This window comes from Xyrauchen texanus, chromosome 36 (genome assembly GCF_025860055.1).
Source record: "Xyrauchen texanus isolate HMW12.3.18 chromosome 36, RBS_HiC_50CHRs, whole genome shotgun sequence".
NCBI classification, from domain to species: domain Eukaryota; kingdom Metazoa; phylum Chordata; class Actinopteri; order Cypriniformes; family Catostomidae; genus Xyrauchen; species Xyrauchen texanus.
The window spans coordinates 8,155,682-8,161,859 of record NC_068311.1 but is presented as its reverse complement, the minus strand read 5'-3'; the positions used below and the strand labels follow the sequence as shown (position 1 = coordinate 8,161,859).

General features: G+C 38.0%; 1 protein-coding gene across 1 annotated transcript in view; it reads left to right on the top strand.

The window, feature by feature from the left end:
* The first annotated feature begins 808 nt into the window (after nucleotides 1-808).
* The window catches only part of LOC127630235 (neuronal tyrosine-phosphorylated phosphoinositide-3-kinase adapter 2-like), a 47,339-nt gene continuing 41,969 nt past the window's right edge, over nucleotides 809-6,178 (top strand). The window contains exon 1 of the mRNA XM_052107710.1: nucleotides 809-1,370. The gene's annotated coding sequence lies outside the window, so the exon portion shown is untranslated. The remainder of the gene's footprint in view (nucleotides 1,371-6,178) is intronic.

Here is a 6,178-nt window from a genome sequence, read left to right as displayed (position 1 = left end):
TTTTAATTTGGTAACACTTTAGAATAAGGTTCCATTTGTTAACACGAATTAACATTAACTAACATTGAACAATACATTTACAGCATCTATTATTATCTTGGTTATAGCTAATTTCAACATACTAATACATTTTTCAAATCAAAAGTTGTATAAGTGAATATGAGTTAATGCACCATGAACTAACATGAACTAACTTAGAACAACTGTATTTTTATTAACCAACATTAACAAAGTAAAATATATTTATCATTGTTAGTTCATGATACCTAATGCATTTACTAATGTTAACAAATTTAACCTTATTGTCAAGTGATATGTAAAAATATATTTTATCATACTGTATATGGCATATTATGCCCCCACACACATAATTATACACTTTGGAAACAGATTTTCATTAAGGGGGTTCTTTAGTGCTGTTGTTCACTAATCAAGAATTTATGCGGTACATTTTCTAAAGGCAATAGGATGGTTAATAATCTATCTCTCTCTTTCAGAACCATGGACAGCTCTAAGTGAGTAGCATGCTTGGGTGAGAGACATTGGGGTTGAGCGAGAGATAGGAGAGAAAGAGAGATAGAGAGAGCATGACAGATCCCCATGGAGACAGAGTGAGTAAGCGAGGGTTGGGAAAAGCTTGAGGGAAGGAGATCAGAAAATGAGAGAGAGAATGTGAAGAGACCAGAGAGATAGGAAGAGAAGGAGGAGAGGAAATAGAAGACAAGACAGATGCTGTAGCTGCTCACTTAGCCTACTTCTTGTGATGACTGAGCTGGAATTCAGCGCTGCGTGTGGGTAATATGCACGGGGGTGTGTGTATGACGGCAGCCATGGTGGAAGCAGCAGGGGAGGAAGGATCAGAGCGATTGTAGTGCATGATGCTTTTAGCAGCCTAACATTGCTGTGCGCACACTGCAGCTGCTTAAACGAGAACACACTCATACTAAGTACATCCACACGCAGCCCACCCCACACACACACACTACATATGTGTGGGGACAGCGCAGATGAAGAGGTGTGGATCTTACCAGAAGTGTGTGCTAAGGGAGTGGACAGCCTTGGTGGCAGTAGCCCAGCAGGAGTGGTCGTAGGTGGGGAAGTGCTGGAGCACCGACCACCTCCAGATGCTGAAGATATTCGACTTCATCAAGCCTTTGGAATGCCAAAGATGGACATCTTCCACTTAACCTTCATCCTTCTCTTCCTCACACCAGTGAGTGCTTCCGCCGAGCTGCGTTGCTGTCGCCGGGCTTGTCTGTCAGCTGTGTATGTGAGCTCAAGTGTGTCTGAGGGGGGAATCGACAACGCATGGTGTTGAGAAACACACAACACACCTGGAGATCAGCTGTTCTGGGAGATTCACTGATATTGTGAGTAGGAACCTGTTCTTTCAATGTTCTTGTCTCCACATAAATACATTTTTTGTCAAGTTTCCATCCCTTTTTCCCCTACTACAGTCATCTTCATCAGTTCCTCTTCTTCCATATGAAGGAAAGTGTCAAACTGAGGATCATTTCAAGTCAAAGGTTCAAGGGTTTGGGATCCAAATCATCACATTTAGAAAATTACCCACCTACACCTTCAGATTCACTCATAATTTAAGCTCTTGATTTTCATAGTATAGATACAACATCCATCTTTCCATCTTTATATTTTTTGTAAAAGTGTTTAGATAGAATGAGTTGGGATACAGTGAGTAGGAATCTGTTCTTTTCATCGTAAGCATGTGTGTCTGTCCATCTAACATCAATGCTATTGACTCCAGATAAAAAAAATTTGGTCTCGTTTCCATCCCTTTGTCTCCCTACTATAGTAATCTTCATCAGTTATTCATCTTCCATATAAAGGAAAGTGTCAAATTGAAGATCAAGGGTTTTGGATCCAATTCAGCACATTTAGGAAATTACCCACCTACAACTTCAAATTTATAGAAGATTCAAGCTGTTGATTTCATTGTATAGATACAAGATCCATCTTTAGATGAAATGAGTTGGGATACTGTGAGTAGGAATCTGTTCTTTTGATCGTAACCTTGTGTGTGTATCCATCTAACATCAATGTTCTTGACTCCAGATATATACATTTGTTTTGTCTTGTTTCTGTCGCTTCTTTCCTCTTCAATGGTCATTTTCATCAGTTCCTCGTCTTCCATATTACGGCAATTTTCACACTAAGCATCATCTCGAGTGAAGGGTTCAAGGGTTTGAGATCCAAATCTGCACATTTCAGAAATTAACCACCTATACCATCAGAATAATATAAGATTCAAGCTCTTGATTATCATGGCTCAAATATGAGATCCATCTTTCCATCTTTTATTTTTTCAAAGAGTTTAGATGAAATTGAGCATGTGTTGTTTCTCTGTGTAAGTGTATAAAAAACACTTTATCTTATTGTTTGGTGGTGGTGAAGTTGAACGGTTCTAATCACTGCATTGTTTGAATTATTCTATACGTGGATCCATGGTTCTTGATTTGCTCATTGTAATGAGGAGGAGGGCATGGCCTGGCTGTTATGGTGCACGGCCTGCGTTGAATCAGCTGATTGGCGGGAGAGCGAGAAAAAGGGGAGCCAGAGGTGCCAATTCAAGAGAGAGAGAGAGAGACGCATGCGGCCGTGCCTGTGTTCATTTATGTTTTATGATGTTTTAAGTTCATTTTTATTATTGAACCTTTATGATGACTTTTCAGCCAGTTCCCGCCTCCTCCTTGCCCATCCTTATACTGTTACACTGACGTTGGATTATTTGATGCATGTCTTTAAATGGTTTAAAGGCTATTTCTATGCAGCTGTGATGAATTGGAGCTATTAATGTGGTGCAGAGGAAACAATGAATTACAGGGTAATGGAATGAATAAGGAAGCTATACTCCACTCACAGGGAACCACTGATGGTTCTGTGGTCTCTCTCTGACCTAATTTATATGTGTGTGCACAGCACGTGGAATATGGCATCTTGCCACCTCATCACTTCAAAGAGAGATACAACACTTAGTATTTAATGTGATATTACAACAGCCACAATCACATATGCTCAAACACACAAAGGATGCTAAAATTGTAATATTATCCATTTGCAGCAAATATACACTGAGAAGATTGAAGGAATATCATGTTTCATGCTTTAGCATTACGTCAGACACAGACACGTACACACACACACACACACACACACACACACACATGGTTGGGATATCATGCCTGCCAGTGTAAAGCATAACTAATGCATCTTCAGTACAGAATTAAGTTCCCAGTTTCCTGCGTTATGTCAGCGTGCTAGGGTTCTGTTGCCTGGAAACCAACAGCTCTCTCTCTTCACATTCCATTTATAGAATACAATGTGTGTTTGTGTGTATGCACGTGCACGCACGTGTGTGTGAGTGTCTTTGGGCATGTGCAGATGTGAGTGTGTGTATGAGAATGTCTGTGGCCATGTATCTAAATGTGTGTGTGCAGGTTTTGGTGTAGAAAAGATAAATGAGTAGGTGAGGGATTATAACAGAGGAAGGGATTGCGACAGAGATGTAAAATCAGATTCTATTTTCAGAAATGCTGAATAATACAACATGAACAACAGTCTTACTGACATCTTCACAAAGTAGCTAAAAAAACATATAGAATACTTTCTCTCTCACACACATGCTGGTAGAAACTAATGTGCATGCATCTCTATATCATTTCCCATGTTTGTGAGTAAGCACAAAACAATTATTTTAAAAAAAATCGCTTATTCATTGAGTATTTCTTCACCTCAGTTCAAGTTGTCAGCATTTTTTGTAGTTCCTGCAGAACCTTTGGCAAAACATTGTACCTTTTATTCTGCCCACTAAGCACATTTGAAGTGAATAGTGCGCAACAATCTGTTTCCTGAAGTAAAATCCCATTAATATTTTTTTACGATATCTTAAAAACCTTTAAAGACAGACCTCACGTAAGTTCTGAGGTTGATAAACGATGTTAAATTGTGTCGTTCTCCCTACACTCTCAGGCCACATCCACACAAATGTGTTTTCGTTTGAAAACGCATCTTTTTCTCTGCGTTTTGGCCTTTCTGTCCACACCGAGACGTCATTTTGACAGCGAAAACTGAGCTTTTTGAAATTGCTCTCCCAAGTGGATACATTTGAAAATGCTGTCTTTGCATTGAGGTATGGACCCAGGAAATGGAGATATCTGAAAACGATGGTGTATTTGTTGTCATAGGACGCAGCTATGTGATCCATTCAACCCAAAACAATCAAGATGGCTGCCCGTGTTGTAGCGGCATTGTTGTGCCTGCTATTCACTTTGTTGTTAAAGTTAAATGTTACTTTGTACTATCACATTGCATTCCTTCAAAGGCGACATGAAGTTTACCCAGAATTGCAGTCCAGCAACGGAACATGAGGACAAGTGCGTTTCAGACCATACATGGAAAGGCAATTTTCCGCATGAGCAGTAATATGATTTAACCTGCCTGTTATGTTTAAAAAATAATGACACCTGTGATATTCGGGTAAAAAATGACCCGTATTGAGTTTAATAGATTTTCAATAAATTTACAGAACACTTATCAATAAATTATGAACTTGAAAATTGGCATAGGCTTATCTACATTTTGTAGTAAGAAGCATGAGAAAAGGCTTCTATAGTAGCAATTTAACGGGAAAGAGCACCACCTATTTGTGAGCTGTGGTACTGTACATGTACAATAGATATACAGTAAATATTTAGCTTTACTGTAAGGATTTACTGTGTTTAAAATAAGCTGATACTCATATTACTTACAAATGTATTAGTATGAAAGAAAAAAAATAATGGTTTATATTATGCAACATTACAACCATAGGAATATTGCAAAAAAAAAAAGTACAATGATTACAACAAATACATTGTCATCATTGTCAAATCAATATTGTGCAGTTGAACATCTATATATAACTAAGTGTGTGTGTGTGTGTGTGTGGGGGGCATGTTTATGTGGTTTACAAGGACAATTTTTTAGGTTACAAACTGATAATTACAAGGGGATTATGCTATAAATGTGGTTTATGAGGACATGTCTAGTGTCCTATAATTTAAATAGCTTAAAAAACATATTAAACTATGTTTTATTGAAAATGTAAAAATGCAGAAAGTTTTCTGTGAGGGTTAGGTTTAGGGGTTGTGTTAGGTTTAGAGGATAGAATCTATAGTTTGTACAGTATAAAAGTCATTATGTCTATGGAAAGTCCTCATAATGATAGGTAGAACAACATGTGTGTGTGTGTGTACACAGTTGGCAGTATGTGCAGGTCTGTGTATAATATCTGCAAATATTAACCAAATAAAGCATTTCGGATCATATTTCATAAACAATTTTCTAATAACTCTACATCCTCAACATGATAAATATTTTGCTGAAACCCTGTTGTATGCAATGTATTAAATGTCTAATGTCTCCCAGTGAAATGTTTATGTAATTTAAAAGTAACAATAATGCTTATTATTATTATAGAGAGAGAGAGAGAGAGAGAGAGAGAGAGAGAGAGAGAGAGAGAGAGATCTTGCATTGAAAACCAGCAGTATTTGCCCCACGGTCAGATTTGACCTAAACATAATAGGTGTACCAGCCTGGTATTTGTCAGACAGACATATAGTCCCGCCCTAAACTCTCAAAACAATGTTTAATCTCGCTACAGAGCTAAAGTGGCCCTACCAATAAACTACTTATAGTTGTATCTGCATTTTAATTTGATAGGATTGGAGAAAGTATTTTAAGATCAAACAAAATATGCACTTATTTATTAAGCAGGTTTCTGCATGGGACATCACAATATAGGTGATTACAGGTTTCATTATACTTGTGGGAACATCTGTTCCCCAGAAAGATAGCAAAACCTGACCACAACACACAAACACATAATATCAAAACATACTGAGTTTTATCCAGATGCTAAAGCCATTTTCATGTAATGCTACTGACTGCTCTTACTGGTCTTTGCCTGTTTGTGTGTGAGGAATATATGCGTGTGTAAATTTGTGCATGTGTGTGTGTGTGTGTGTGTGTGTGTGTGTGTGTGCGTGCATGCTTGAGTGTGTGTGTATAATTCCCACCTGTCCCTCCATAGTGCATTGTTTTTTTAAAGCACAAGCTCTCAAGAGGACATTATGACATTGTGTGTGAGTACTCAGCTCTCGCTTTCTATTTCTCTGTATTT